The sequence below is a fragment of the Mandrillus leucophaeus genome, unplaced genomic scaffold, assembly GCF_000951045.1.
Source record: "Mandrillus leucophaeus isolate KB7577 unplaced genomic scaffold, Mleu.le_1.0 Scaffold517, whole genome shotgun sequence".
NCBI lineage: Eukaryota > Metazoa > Chordata > Mammalia > Primates > Cercopithecidae > Mandrillus > Mandrillus leucophaeus.
The window spans coordinates 531,229-547,474 of record NW_012105553.1 but is presented as its reverse complement, the minus strand read 5'-3'; the positions used below and the strand labels follow the sequence as shown (position 1 = coordinate 547,474).

Below are 16,246 nucleotides of genomic sequence, written 5' to 3'. Positions count from 1 at the left end.
CTCGGGCAGGTGGAGAGAGAATGCAAACCAAAAGCTCGTGCACATTTCAAAATCACTCTTCTCTGGGAGTTTCATTCATTACGCTGCTGCTTTTCTGCCCTGGTGAAGGACGCTGCTGATAGTTATTAGGCACGTTATCTGAGAGTGAGAGACTTTCATTAACTTGTGTTTTCATCTGCCCCTTACCCAGGAATACTATAATAATGACAGCTAGCTCCATTCTCCCTTTCTGTCCCTTTCTCCAGTGTAAACCAAGCCTGTGGACGATATAATAGAAAGACATCCTTCTCCTAAAATTCCCTTTATGGTTACAGGACCATAAATGGCTCTCTTCATATGTAGCATATAGCAGTTAAACTGCCCGTATTTCTCAATAAGTGCGACTGAAATTTAAAATAAGCTGCATTTTAAGGTACACATTATATGAGCATTACATGAGAAGTGTGTATGTTCCAATATGCATTAGCATGATGGACTCGCACATAGGTAGCCATGCGTCTGTTCTATATTTTTTATCACTTCAACAGATGCAGAGAGAGGGATGTCCCTTCCACCCCATGTAGCCCCTTCTCCTCATGGAGGTGACTGTACTTGGCTCCTAGCTCGAAGGTGTTCAGTGGGTTTGGCGTGGCATCCAGCCCTCTGGCCTGGAATCCTGTCTTCTCCTGCAACACCAAAGCCGAGTTCATTTGAAATAGGTAGATGACAAGCAGTGGAAGGCGGGTAATAAGCCTGAGAAAAGAAAATACTAGAAACAGCCTGCACACTCATTAACAGCTCCTGAGGGAGGCCTCTAAGATCACTGTACAGAGCATCAGAGAACGTTGAGCCCCGACTAAACTCCAGAAGGGTCTAGGAGGCTGCAGGAAGCTTGGGTGCTCAGCGTGGGATACCCAGTGGCCGTGCTGTCTTATGATGGCCCAGTTGTCCCAGCCTGGAGGTGGGTTCTGTGTTCTGTGTGTGAATGAGCGTTACACCATGTATGGATGACGATGGGTCTGCACACCAGCATGTGTTAGATTACGGTGGCTCCAACTTGTCCTGAGTACTATCTGCATATAAATATTCACATGGAAGAAGTCAGGCCTTTGCCTTTAAATATAAAAAGGAGACATGAAAAGAATGTTCATGTGAGCCTTCTAGAGTTTTATTTCAGCAGTCCCTAGGGAGAGTCAGCTTCACATTAACCCACAAGGAGCACAAAGACAACACAATGCTGACTTAGCGGACGCTTTCATCAGACAGCGTGGTGAGCCAGTGCCCTTGCCTGGAGGCCCCACCTGCTCTGCAAAGTCAAGTGGAGTTGTGAGACTCCTCCGAGGGCACAGTAATAACAGAGGTAGCTTGCCCGTACAGAATGTGTCTCCTGATCTTTACAGAATGGTTTCCTTCCATTTCACGGTCGCATTCTATGGGTCACTGTTACTGTTACCCCCATTTTACAGGCAAGGAAATTGACATGAACAAGTTGAGTAGCTAGTAAGTGGCAAAGTCAGAGTTTCAGCTCTGTCAGCCGATTACACAGCCATGGGCAGATTATACAGGGCTAATGTTTCACTTTGTCTTGTCTAACCTGGATGTGACCTAGCATCACAACTGAAAAAGCACATGGAAAGTCTCAGAGTCATGTAATAACCATGTAATTCGTACCTTTAGGTAACCTCCAGGCACCTCCACCTCCTTATCTAAAAATGCAGACCATAGTACCTGCCATTCACAGCTACTGTGCAGTTTTGAAGTAGTAAGCTTTAGGTACCTGCAGTGATGCTTAACTGTGTATCATTTAGGCCTAGAGACAGATGTGCATATGAATGACAGTATTTGCTTTAAAATACCATTAAGGAGAGGCTTCCCTTCCTGGAGGGTGAATTACACATACTTTTCTCTATTTCTCCTGCTAAGTACAACTTAAAACCTTGGAGAGTAAGTATAAGACAAATGTGAGAAAGCTCTGAAAGATGGGGAGAAGGTCAGCTAGCCCTGGACCTCAGGGCCGAGGGACCCGGTAGGCCTTATTTGTGGTATTTATGGGCCAGGAAACAATCTTCAGAGGACTGAAAGTAACTGAACCATGCAGAGCATGTTCTCTAACCACAATGGACTCACTGGAAATCAGTAACAGAAGAACAACAGGAACATCTTCAACACTTGGAAACTAAAAAGCGCACTTACAAATAATCTATGCGTCAAAGAGGAGGTCTCGAGGGAAATCCAAAAACATACTGAACTGAATGAAAATCAGGATAATTATCCACTGCTTTAATACAGCAGCACTGAGAGGAAAACTTACCAGAAATTTTCTTACACATTTTCTTGGGAAAGAAGAAAATTCTGAAATGAATAGTTTATGCTGTTACCTCTATAACCTAGAAAAAGGAGAACAAAGTAAACCCAAGACAAGCAGAAGGAAGGAGATATTAAAAATCTAAGCAGAAATTTAAAAAAAGATACAGATAAGTAATAGAGAAATGAAAGAGCTGGTTCTTTGAAAAGATGAATAAATTTGACAAACCTCTAACAAGACTAACAAAAAAATGTAAGGCATAGATTACTATCATTAGGAAGGAGACAGGCACCATCACTAAAGACCCTGCAGACACCAAAAGAATAATGAAGGAATACACACACTACTCTACATGCATGCATTTTATAACTTAGGTGAAATTGACCAGTTCCTCAATAAGCACAAACTATCACAACTCACCCAATATGAAATAGACTACTTGAATGCCCTATAACTATAAGGAAATTGAGCTAGTAATTTATAATCTCCCAAAAAAGAAATCTTCACTTTTCACTGGATAGTTCTACCAAACATGTAAAGGAGAACTAATGCTAATTTTACACAATACCTTCCAGAAAACAGAAGAGGGGGGCACATGTCCTAATTCACTTTGTGATGCTAGTATTACCCTGATACTAAAACCAGACAAAAAGAGCAAAAAAGGAAAACTACGGACCACTATCCTTCACAGATTCAGACACAAAACTCCTTAACAAAACATAAACAAATAGAACACAATAATATGTAAAAAGAATGACACAGGGTAGCCAAGTGGGACGTATTCTGAGATGCAAGTCTGGTTTAGTGTTTGAAAATTCATTCATGTAATACACTATACTAACAGGCTAAAGAAAAAGCTCACAATTATATCAGTCAATCCAAAAAAAAAAAACAATAAAAAGAGTTTGGCAAAATTCACATCATTCATGACTCAAAACTTCCAGCAAAATAGAAGACAGGAACTCCTTCAACCTTATAAAAAGCATCTAAAAAGGCCCACAGCTGACAGCACTCTTTTACAACATAGTTCTGGAAGTTCTACAGAGACATAATACAAGAAAAGGAAATTAAAGACAACAGATGAGAGGAAAGAAATAAAACTGTCCCTTTTTGCTGTTGACGTGATCATCCACGTAGAAAGCCCCAGGGAATCTTGAGTTTGCTGGTGACATGATTGTCCAAATAGAAAATCCCAGGGAAGAAGCGGAGCTTGCAGTGAGCCGAGATTGCACCACAGCATTCCAGCCTGGGCAACAGTGCAAGACTCTGTCTCAAAAAAAAAGAAAAGAAAATCCTAGGGAACAACAAAACAACAACAAAAAGTGAAACTGCTAGAACAAATTCAGCCAGTTTGCAGGAGTCTAGTTCAGCACACAAAAACCAATTGTATTTCAGTATGCTAGCAATGTACCTGTAGAAGCTGAAATTAAAAATATAAGTCACGACCCGGTGGGGTAGCTCAGACCTGTAATCCCAGCACTTTAGGAGGCAGAGGTGGGCAGATCACGAGGTCAAGAGATCTAGACCATCCTGGCCAACATGGTGAAACTCCGTCTCTACTGAAAATACAAAAATTAGCTGGGCGTGGCAGTGCATGCCTATAATCCCAGCTGTTTGGGAGGCTGAGGCATGAGAATCACTTGAACCCGGGAGGTGGAGGTTGCAGTGAGCCATGATTGCACCACTGCATTCCAGCCTGGCAATGAGCTACGCTCAGTCTTAAAAAAATATATATATACACACACACACACGCACGCACACACGTGTATGTATATATGTATAGATGCACATATGTATATGTGTGTATATATGCACATGCGTATACGTATGTATATATGTATGCACATGTTCGCATGTCTACATGTGTGCATGCATGCACATGCATACACGTGTGTGCATGTGTGTACGTATATATGCATGTGTGTGCTCATATGTATGCGTATATATATGTGTGTATGTGTGCACATACGTATGTATACATGTGTGTGCATGTGTATACGTATGTATATATACACATGTATACGTATGTATATATACACATATATATGTATGTATATATACACATATACAAATGTTTATGAAGAGGACATAGAGGTGGCATATGAGCGTGTATGTATACATGTGTGTGTGTATATATATATATATGCCACTTATAATAGCTCAAAAAATTAAATGGTTAGATGTAAACCTAACAAACCATGCACAAGACTTGTGTGCTGAAAACTGCACAGTGCTGATGAAGGAAACCACAGAATATCTAATAAGTGGGGAGACATACTGTTTTTCACGGATGGAAAACGCAACCTAGTACAGCTGTCACTTCTTTCCAGATTGACAGACAGTTTTACCACAGTTCTTGTCAAAATCTCAGCAAGATTTTTTGTAGATACAGACAACATAATTCTGAAATGTATGTGGAAAGGCTAAGGAACCAGAATAGCCTAAACAATTTTGAGAAAGAATTAAGTGGAAGGAATAAGGTTACCTAATTTCAAGACTTAGTAGCTACAGTCATCGAGACTGTGGTGTGGATGGAGGAACAGACACTTAGGTTCATGAAACAGAGTAGAGAACTCAGAAACAGGCCTACACAGATAAGCCAAGCTGATTTTTTTGACAAAGGTACAGAAGCGAGTGGGGGAAGGTCAGCCTTTCAACAAATGATGCAGGAGCACCTGGGCACCCACAGGCAAAACAATGAATAGCTACCAAAGGCTCACACTTTGTACAAAAGTTAACTTAAAATGGATGATGGACTTAAATATGAATTGTAAAACATAATATTTTTTAAAATGGGAGAAAATCTTTGGCATCACTAGGCAAAGAGTTACGAGGTTACAACAAAAGCATGAACCATAAAAGGAAAAGTTGATAAATTAAACTTTATAAAAAATTAAACATTTTTGCTATGGAAAGAACCTGTGAAGAGGATAAAAAAGACAGACTGCAGAGTAGGAGAAAAGGTTTGCACACCATATGTCCAAAAAAAGGAATGTCATCTAGAATGTATATAATCTCTCAATACTCAGCAGTAAAGAACAAACAATTCACTTGGAAAATGAGCCAAACTATTATTAAAAAGTCAAAAAACAACAGATGCTGGCAAGGCCGCAGAGGAAAGGAACATGTATACACTGTTGGAGGGAATGTGAATTAGTTAAGCCACTGTGGAAAGTAGTTTAAAGATCTCTCAAAGAACTGAAAACAGAACTTCCATTTGACCCAGCTGTCCCGTTACTGGGTATATACCCAAAATAAAACAAATCGTTCTACCAAAAAGACACATGCACTTGTATGTTTATCACAGCACAATTCACAATAGCAAAGACATGAACTCAACCTAGGTGCCCATCAATAGTGGATTGGATAAAGAAAATGTGGGACATATACACCATCGAAATACTCCACAGCCACAAAAAAGAACCAAATCATGTCCTTTGCAACAATACGGATGCAGCTGTAGGCCATTGTCCTAAGCAAATTCAGTATTCCCTGAATTTAAAATAAAAGTTGAAATTAAAAAAAAAAAGAGGTCACTGACTAAGTTACGTAAATTGATTTTTCTTCAGTAGGGGGAAAACAAAAATAGGAAATGGCCCAAAGAAGAGAAGAGACATGTCACTGAAGAGGACATAGAGGTGGCATATGAGCACATGAAAAGTTGCTCAACATCATTAGCCATTAGCAAAATATAAATTTAAATCACACCTATCAGAGTGGCTAAAATAAAAAACAGTGACAACATTCAATACTGGTGAGCATGTGGAAAAACTAGACCCCTTATACATTGCTGGAGGGATTGTTAAAATGGTAGAGCTGCTGTGGAAAACAATTCTGGCAGTTTCTTAAAAAAAAAAAAAAACGTGCATCTGCCATATGACTCAGTGATTGCGTTCCTGGGCATTTACCCCAGAGAAATAGACTTATGTTCACATAAAACCTGTACAGAAACTTTTTATTTTCAATAGCCCCAAACTGGAAACAATGTAGATGTCCTTCAACAGGCCAGTGGTTAAACAAATTGTAGTACATGAATACCATGGAACACTTCTCAGCAATGAAAATAAGTGAATTATTCATACACACAACAACCCGGATGGGTCGCTAGAACATTAGGTTGAGTGAGAAAAGTCAAAACCTGAGGTCTATATAGTGTATGATTCCATATATGTCACCCTTTTTACGTGGCAAAATTGTAGATACAGAGAACAGATTCATGGCTGCTAAGGGTTGGGAGGGACAAGAGTAGAAGGGGAATGGAGTAGCCAAAAAGGCAATAGGAGATTGGCAGAAGAGTGGTGGAGTAAGAGGTTGAGAAGGCGGAGCCAGGCCAGGAGCCCTTCTCTGTAGTTCCCAGAAGGTGGTGGTGTGGCATCCTCATGCAATTTGAGGTCATTACTGAACCTCAAGATGGGGAGGTGACTGCTCAGATTTGCATTTTCACACATCACTGTGGCTACTGCATGAAGAACACGGTGGCATGGACAGTGGGGTGGAACAGACCACATGGTTTCAGAAGAGATAGGAGGAAATCAGAACATTTGTGTAGCATTCAGGTGGTGCAATCAACTGACCTTAACACAGTGGAATTGGAGCCTGACTGCTCTTTCTGATTTTATTGCTTTTGTCATTATTGTTTAAATTAGGTTCTGGCTTCTTGTTAGTATGCAGTTAGTATAACACTATCTCCATAAAATTCCTCTGTACATCACATTACTGAAATGTAACTTGATTCCTCCTTAGTCAGCATAAGCCGCCGTGTGTTAGGTTCTTTTCCAGACAACCACCAGGACAGGTGTCCAAGAGAAACAGCCCAGTTAGTTAAAGGCTGTAAGGGCAGATTTTATTCAGGACTATTGCAATAGGAGAAAGTGCTGGGCTCAGCCACAAATGCAGCAAAGACAGCTGGAGATTTATGGCCAAGGAATAGAGCAAAAGGATCTGGTGGATGGAAAGTCACTAAGAAGGGACATCAAGGGTTGGGGGAGGGGGGCGGTTCTTGCTAAACTAGCCTAACACGGTTTCTCCTATAGGCGGGCCAGGGACGTAGACACAAAAGGCGAGGGATGAGGAGCTTGATGACATATCAAGGATGATTAGATATCAAACTTGGGGGATAAAAAGCAGGATTCTTGCTGGAACTGAGCTTGCCATGGTTGGACGTGGAAGGCCAATGCTGAGGCCTAGTGGTGAAGAGGGCTTGGAAGAGCCTGGCTAAGGTTTGGTCAAGGAGAGTCTGTCATAAGATAGACCCATCTGTATCCAGATAGGAGATCTGTAACCTGGTAGGGTAACCAAATGCAGCCTGCACGCTTCTCTGTGTTTCTCTCCAGGTCCTTTGGGCATTTAGTTCGTATTTTTTTTTTTTATTTTTATGGGTACATAGTATAGGTGTTTATGGAGCACATGAGATGTTTTGATACAGGCATGCAATGCATAATAATCACATCATGGAAAACGGGGTATTAATGGGCACTTAGTTTAGCCGTAAGGCTTCCGTGCCAAGTGACCTGGGAGCCGGCTAGAGCCAGCCTCTGCCACTGGCATCCTTCACCCACCCTTCCCACAAGCGATTCTTCAATAAACAATAAACAGAATACACAAAAAGCAAACCAAAGCATCTCTAGATTTATTAATAGATGCGTGAATTAAAGGAGCCTTTTCTAAATAATGTGACTAACAGGAGCCAAGGGGAATGAACACCCAAAGCCGGGGTTTGCCAGAGCCTGCTGGTGCTGAGAGCTGATTGCTGAAGTGTGAGGAATTTTGTGAGCCAGCTGACAGCACATTGGCAGCTTGGGATCTGCCAGGGCGGGATTGTTTGCATCACAGGATTTAGCAAAAGTTATGAATCAACCCCTCCATTGGCCCCAAGCTTGCCTCACACACCACACAGTAGAAATTCGCTGCCTTTTTTTTTCAGTCTGCTTGATGTTAGCTAACTAGTCATGAAGAACAGAGCCTAAAGTGACCGAAGAGATCTTTCTGCATTTTGACATTCAAATATTTTGAAAGATTTTCAGCATTCAGCATTTGGATTCTAGTCCCATGGCCAGGCTCAAGTAAGCTCTGTGATAACAACACCCATCTGTTGGAAACTGCTGTCCGAAGCACCTCTCGGCAGACAGGGAGGCCTAGAAGGACATGGTAGAGTGGTGTCTGGTGGGTCCTCTACTGACATTTCTTCTCTCTCTGATCAAATGCTGGATGCACACACATTGTGGCTCTGAGACTTCCTATCTGGGTGAGCTCAGGCAGTTCTAGGGACCTCTCTGAGCCCTAGTTTCATGTTCTATACAACAGTAGTCATTCCTCCTGCACATGGTTCTTGAGAAGATTGGACCAGAATGCATAGCTCTGGCACCCAGCCCAGACCTGAACAACACTCAGCAAATAGTGGACACTGATGTTGTTAGGAGAACAGAGCATCCACAAGAAGAGCAGTTTCCTGAACTGCAGAGACCAGTGACAACTGTAAGTCCGGGCTCAGAGCATAAGTCAGGACAGAGAAGGCCCCTGGGCACTTGGCCCTGGGTGGCTGAGCCCCAGGAACCCTGCTTTTCCCAGAGATGTGCTTGTGCCCAGTGTGCTCGTGTTTTAAATGGCAGCACCTACTCCAGGAAACTAATGGGTATGTCAGTGTCTACTCACATTATGCATACTTAAATATGGATTTAAATACTGTTTAATTCTCCTAGGGATGTGTTGTCATTTAAAAGAGGCTGTGATAGCGTGAAGGACTGGAGAAGGGGCGGGAGATGGCAGAGCAGCTGTAGGCACTGATGTAATGCCTCCAGCTTCATGAAGATGGGTCCAACCAGACTTCATCTGGGGCCCTCAAGCAGGAGCATGAGTGGCAGTCCTTACCATGGTCCATCTGTTGAATGCATTGCCCACATGGCCACATTATGCCTCAGGAACCATGTGTTGGAGGACAGTATCCTTAGGCTTCTCAGAAATTCCACATGGGAGCCTCAAATGGAAATGCTTTTCTTGAAAACAAAAATATTTGTAAAAATGTAACAAAAGGAGTCATTTAAGCTCAGTCTCCCATATAAGCAAAAATAGATAAAATTATGAAATGTAAGATGTAAATTATTCTGTTTCTTAGCTGATCCTTAACCTTGATGATATTTTCAAAACAAATGAATAAAAAAGACATGAGAAAAGGTTTCCTTTAAAAAGTTGTGGTTCTGGCCGGGCGCAGTGGCTCTTGCCTGTAATCCCAGCACTTTGGGAGGCCAAGGCGGGCAGATCATGAGGTCAAGAGATGGAGACCATCCTGGCCAACATGGTAAAACCCCATCTCTATTAAAAATACAAAAATTAGCTGTGCCTGATGGTCCACGCCTGTAGTCCCAGCTACTCGGGAGGCTGAGGCAGGAGAATCACTTGAACCCAGGAGGCGGAGGTTGCAGTCAGCCAGGATTGCACCACTGTACTCCAGCCTGACGACAGAGCGAGACTCTGTCAAAAAAAAAAAAAAAAAAAGCTGTGGTTCTGATACATCTCAGCTTCCAAACTATGTCATGGTCTTTTTAAAATATAAACACATAACGCATAAGCAGCCATTTGAAGGTGAACATCGCGCTGGCATTCGGTAGATTCACGGAGTCATGAGACCATCGCCCCTAGGTAGTTCCAGAGCATCCTCATCTTATAACAGCTTTACAAGTGGTAGTCAGAGGGGGTTTCAGGACTTACGGCTTCAATGAAAATGATTAGCAGTTAATGTTAGTTTACTTCAAGAGGATGGATGCCCTTATATATTTTGCAACTTCTATTTTGTGTTCAGTTCTTCTGGAGAGTAGGGTGTAGGCATTTTAGGGGCCTGGCTTCCAAGCATGCAGCCTCTTCTCTGCTGTCGATTGGAGGCTTTGTAAAGGGCTGGGAGGATTGCCTCCATCCAAGTGCAAGTGCATGAGACTAATCAGGAGTGGGAACATGCCAAGTGGTCCTCCTTGGTTAACAAGAGGGGACACTGGGGTGTGGTTGGTGCTATGCGGACTTCCTGGATTTGGTAGGTTTCAAAGGTTGATGATGTTTGCCACAGGGAGGAAGAAAAGGGCAGTACCAGTGGCACTGGTCCTTCCCCTCTGTAGCTCTGTGATCTTGAACAGTTTGCATAACCTCTGGAAGCATCATTTAAATCTAAGCAAAATAAGAATATGTGTGCCATGTGTGGTATTGGGGGCAGTCTCTTAAAAATGAAGATTTCAGCCTATCAATATGGTAGTATAACAAAAATTTGTCTTAAAACTTGGTGTTTAAATTCAAAAGGCACTGTCTTATTGAAATACTTTCAGAGCCCCAGGGTTGGATAGAGAGACACAGCATGAGAAGAGGGCAAGAGGGAGACAGAGACAGAGAGATTATTTTGACACAATGCTTTCTTTTTATTGAAAAAGCTGTCATCCTTCAAAACTTGACAAATGATACAATGCTTCTACCAGTCTTCTTCTTTCCTTCCTGTACTCGACTCCCTTTTCTGTTGAATTTTTATGAGCTCTTAATGAGAATGTTTGTAATAGGGACAAAGGCATGTACTGAATGTGAATATGTGTGACATTTATAGAGGCCCTTGTTTACTTTGGATTTTCTAGAGCCTCAAAAGCACATGCATTCCTATATGGATTTCTCCATGGGTTTATATTCAGGTACGTAGGCATACGTGAGTGTGCATAGGAATAGACATGCCTGGTTACATGCCTGTGATGTACTTTGCATTCCGATTTGTACCAAAGAATGCACACTGGTGCATGGTGACCCCAAATAACTGGAGTGAATTAGCAAACATCACAGGCTTCTCCAACCCCTGCCCCAGATGAACAACATGAAAAAGAAAAGTTGACTGCTTCTAAATTATATTTAAAAGTAAACATCAATGCTGGGTTCGTGGAGGTCCGCCTAAAGTGCTGGCCTGTGAATGTGCCTTTAGGGGTCTTTTGAGATGAGAACATGAATTCATTTGAGGGTGATGAAGCTTAAAAGAAAAAAAAGGTGTTGGCTTTCTGTGCTGATACCTCATCCATGGAGCAGGCCAGCTTGGAAGCGTCCCCATGTCAGCCTGCAGACTTCTCTACCATGCTGAATGTTCTCTTGTTTGCTCACTTTGGGTTTAGAGGAATCTTTGCTTTTCTAAGTTTATCAGCTCATTGCATTACCCCCTCCTCTCCTGGTGGACTGTTCTTGACCCTCAGCGTGTAGAAGTTATTCTGAAGTGCTGCCAACAGGATTTGATGCTGGCCCTGGGGCTTGGTGACAGATGTGGCTCTGGTCCTGCCCCTCTGTAGCTCTGTGATCTGGAACAGTTTGCATAACCTCTGAAAGCATCTTTTAAATCTTAAGTAAAATAAGAATATGTGTGCCATGCATGGTGTTGGGGCAGTCTCTTAAAAATGAAGATTTCAGCCTATGAGTATGGTAGTGTAACAAAAATTTGTCTTAAAATTTCATTTTTTAAATTCAAAATGCACTTCCTTATTGAAGCATTTTCTGAGCTCCATTTTCTGTGAGAGTTGTGCTCCATCACAGGATTGAGGAAGGGAGGCGGTCCTGGCCTTGGGGCAACTCTCAGGCTGGGGTCCCTTCCGAAGCAGCCTGTGGCTGGTGTGGAATCCGGAATCCACAACTAGGGCCTGGGCCTGGGCTTGTCTCCTCCTTGCTGCTCGGAACAGGAAAAGGCAGTTCAGCCCAGCAGGATGCCTCTTAGAACTGGGAATGGCTTGGAAGAAAATGCTTATGAAGGCCCAGCATATAAAATATGCAAGGATGTTTCCCTACCGGAAGCATTTACCTGATACCCCTTGCATTTTTACTTTCCTCTGAAGGCCCTCACCTTGTAATCCACCTCTCTGCAGCTCCATCCTCTCTAGACAGCAGCCTGCCTCACAGCGGTGTCCCAAGAGCACTGGGCATCAAGAGGTAAAATGCCTGGGCGTTTTCTCTGAAGCACCTGTTGCCACTGTCCCCTCAGGCTGTGATTCTTGGCCAAAATGCACCCTTTGTTCTTGACACACTTGGAAGGGTCTGGGATCGTGAGACTTGCAGAAGAGTCAGATGTCTTGAGTCACTGAGAGGGCCGAAGACGGAGTCCGCCTCTGAACGTTTGTTACTGGCCGGGGCCTGCCCCGTCAGAGCCTTTGAGGGCATTACCAGGGTGCCCCCTAGATTAGTGTACCTCCTCGACCTAGAGGCATTGACCAGGCCGTCCCATTTAGGCCAGGAACCACCTTGTCATCTGTTTAAATTCTAACACATTTTAGTGACACACATATGTAGACACATTATATGGAACAAATGTGTGTCATGTGTGCAGGTATTTATGGCTATGCCTAGATTGAGACATTTGCCATTTTCTGAGCACTTCTTACAGGCCATGCACTTATATATGCACACATGTAGAGAAACAGCAAATGAACAAGTTTACAAAAAATCTTGAGAGCCAGGCAAGTGAGAATTCCATCATTTGGAATGAAAGTAAACTTTTCTGATGCTTCAGGGCCAACCAAGTGTGCGATGGGCATCAGAGGTCAGGTCTCCATGTGTCACCTGGCAGAGAGACCATGTGAACAGCTCGTTGGAATTTGATTTTTCCAGAGGGGCATGAGATTGGGTTACTGTGAAGTCCTGGTGTCGCTGAGGTTGTGGTGGGTTTGTGTTTTGTGTTTGTTTTTAATTCCTTCTCTGCAACGCCCAAGTGAGCACTCTACTTGAGTCTCAAGAACCCCAGAGTAGAGCCCGCCCTGGGGTGCTGGGCAGCACGGAATTCTCAGGAACAAACAAGTACATTCAAATAAAGCTGAGGATCTTAGTCTGCAGTGCCTGGTCCCTCGGAGGCATTCTAGTATCCCTCTTAGTTTTGTTTTATTGGGTCAGAGCCTGTTGCTGAAAACAGAACCTGTGGGTCACCCTGACTGTCCTTCCCAGGCCTTCCGGAACTGCCTTGCATGTAGTAGAGAGACCCACAGTTTGCAGGAGTGGCACCGTCTTTGAAGCACCTTTCACATAAAACATCCGAAGTTCCTTTGCTAGGTCACATGGCCAGTCCTCAAAGATACCTGCAGATCACCCGATCGCTGGGAGTAAGGCTGGTCCAGGGTTCCGCTTATTGTGTGCACATGTATGGTTCGCCCCAGAGTCCGGTGGGGCAGAGATGTGAGAGGTGATGGGATGCAGTCCCTGTAGGACCCGTGAGGCTGGTGGACAGGCAGTGGGGGCTGGCGGGAGGGTGTTAAGGGGGAATTCCATCCAGCTGATCGGGTCGTGTCTCAGGAAGGGCGCGCCCCCTCTGGAGGCTGCAAGACCTTTAAACTTGCTCATCCCTTCCCGTGTGTCCTCCCTGGGTGCCCCAGCTCCTCCCTTCTGCTTGGTTTACTGCCCCTTTTCTCACCTCCCTCTGGCAACCAAGTCTGCTTGTGTCTTCCTCCGAAAGGGAAACTCCTGTTGCCTCTTCTCTCCCTCTGTTCCTCCTCTCCCTTCCTCCTTCACCTTCCCTCCATCTTTTTGTTTCTGCTGCCTCGCTCTCACCTGCATTTGAAGGATGTGACTTCCCAGTGGAACCTGGGTTGGGATTTGGTGTCATCCTCCCTCCCTCAGCCTCAGGACATTTCCAGGACAGAGTCTTCATCACATTCCTGGCATCTAACACAGAGAAGCATCTGGATAAAACTTTGTTTTGTTTTCTGATGGGTACGTGGAAGGAGAGAGACTATCTTTCAGCTCCAGGGAGCTGAATGCATCATGCCTGCAAAGGACCTGAGCCCGCAGAGTGGGAGCCGCATGGGACCAGCACCTGTGTTTCTGAGAGGAGACCGGGCATTGCCGGCTGGTGGGGTGGGCTGTCCTCTCCCGGGTGTCTGATTTGTACCCCTGCTTGATTTTGCTAAGGTGCAGTGGGTGGTCCTGGCTGTAGCAGAGTCAACGTGTGGACACTCCGGGTCCTATACTGCCCGGGGATCTCTGGGTCTTTGGGTAGGGGCAGCAGAGTGTCAGGGAAGGAGTTTGAAATGTTTTTTCCTCAGCAGACTTGCTGCCACCTGGAGCCCACCTTTGAAATCACTTTAGTCCCTGGCACTGCAGTTGAGGAGAAAGAAGCGAGAGAGGAAAGATAAATAGATCTCCAGGTGGTGTTTAAATCTGTAGATTCACACTCAGGATTGTCCCAGTCGTGGCTGTGACACAGGCACAGAAGCAGAATGCCCTGCCTCCTCCTCCCTGCTGCCCATCCCTGTGGGTTTGCTCCGAGTCACTGAGCCCACAGTTCCACGGAGGGAACGGGACCCACCCTTGGGAGTGCCATCCTGGTCACAGTCAGCCTTCCTGGGCCTGGCTGCCCATGCTGGTGCCGCCCCATGCCGCCTTCCTCTCTGCTTAGGGAGTGACAGGCATGGGAAAGGCCAGTTCATCCGCTTCCGCTGAGCCTGCTCCGTCGGTGGTCAGGCATTTCCGACAGCATGGTTTGCAGGAGCTGCTGCCCTGCAACACATAAACAACCAGGGAGGAAATGCCTACTCAGACCTTTGGGAGGAGGGTCCCAGGGATCTTCCTGGCCTGTGTGCGGAGGGGTGGCCCCCAGGGTCCCAGGCAAGCCATGCCCCTCCTGGGGTAGGGCATTGACCTGCCCACTCTTCACCAGGTTGATGAATGTGCCAGGGTCGCGCAGGGGCTGGGCTGGCCAATGACTCAGCTCAGGCTGGGCAGCAACCTGTGCTGGAAGCACAGGCGTGCACAGGGGTTGTAAGAAAGGAGGCAGCCCAGGAGGAATGGGGACCTCCTCTTCCAGGGAGAGCTTTCTAGGGGAAGGGGCGTCACGCTAGCATTTGAAGAAGGAGTGGGATTTTTCCAGACACATGAGACAAGAGAAGCCAGGGGTGAGTGTCTGTTCTGTGATTCCCTTGTGAAAACCCTGAGTAATGTATTGTGTCTCTAAGGCCCAGAGACATGACAGACCCCTGTGTTCTGCATGTGGACTGAGTTATAGTCAGACTTTAGGTCACGGGAACAGAGCACTTTGATTTGACTGAGGGAGATAGTGTTCCAAATGCTGAAAAAAATGTGGGGTTACTTGAAAAGGGCTTTGTAGAATGTATAGGAGTTTTTCACCAGTTGGCTTAAGAGTTTGGCCTTTTAGATGAGAGAAGAGTATGAGCAAAGGAGAACACGGAAGAAAGGGGACACCATGCCAACAGCCTGTAGTAGGTGCCAGTCAGGCGGAACAGGCTGAGAGATCCAGAATCAGGCTCTAGGACAGGGTCTGGGCAGGGTGTTGTAGCCCACTGAGGCCGGGAAGAAAACCTGCAGGGTTTGAGCGGTGCAGTGACAGGGTGTCCCCTGGGCTGCCTTATGGAATGAAGGCCCTCCAGGCTGGTGGCCAGGTAAGATGAGAGGCAGATGGCCCCATCCAGAGGAAAGGGACACGGGTGTAGGCTGCTGCTGGGGTAGGGGGCAGAGGACTGACTAGGGAAGTCCTTGTTGTTGGAGACTCTTCAGGCTTCCACTTCCTCTCTGGCTGGTTGCAGGAAGCTTCTCTGCTGTGAGTGTGGGGTCCCAGGGGAATGGGGATTTGACTTTGGAGGGGCAGGTTTAGGGGCATGGTGGGCGGGTCCTGCCGCTTGTGCCTTGGGTGATGGCTGGTCCAAGGCTGAAACTAAGTCTGGTTGGGTTTCAGCAGGGAGGTTGCAAGAGATTAAAGTTGGGGGAGGAAAAAGCAAAAGAAATGAAAAGGAAGCAAACCGCAGCAGTGAGTAAGGCGGGGCCAGGGCCGTCTGGAGGCACTGACTGGGCAGGCCGCCTGCGACAGCCAGCGGGAGCCCAACAATCCCGGGATTCTTTCCCGGGCCTGAGCTCTCCCGGCCGCCCTCTGAATGGGCCTCTTTGGAGGTGGCCGCCCCGCCCCCTGCACGACTCCCTCGGGACAGGCCGGAACACAGAGCCCTGCCTGGGTGGGTGGGGGACGCCACC

At 45.4% G+C, this 16,246-nt stretch overlaps 1 protein-coding gene across 1 annotated transcript in view; it reads left to right on the top strand.

Moving 5' to 3' along the window:
• TNS3 (tensin 3) overlaps window positions 1–16,246 on the top strand; it is a 330,636-nt gene that overhangs the window by 266,544 nt on the left and 47,846 nt on the right. The gene's annotated exons all lie outside the window — the stretch shown is intronic.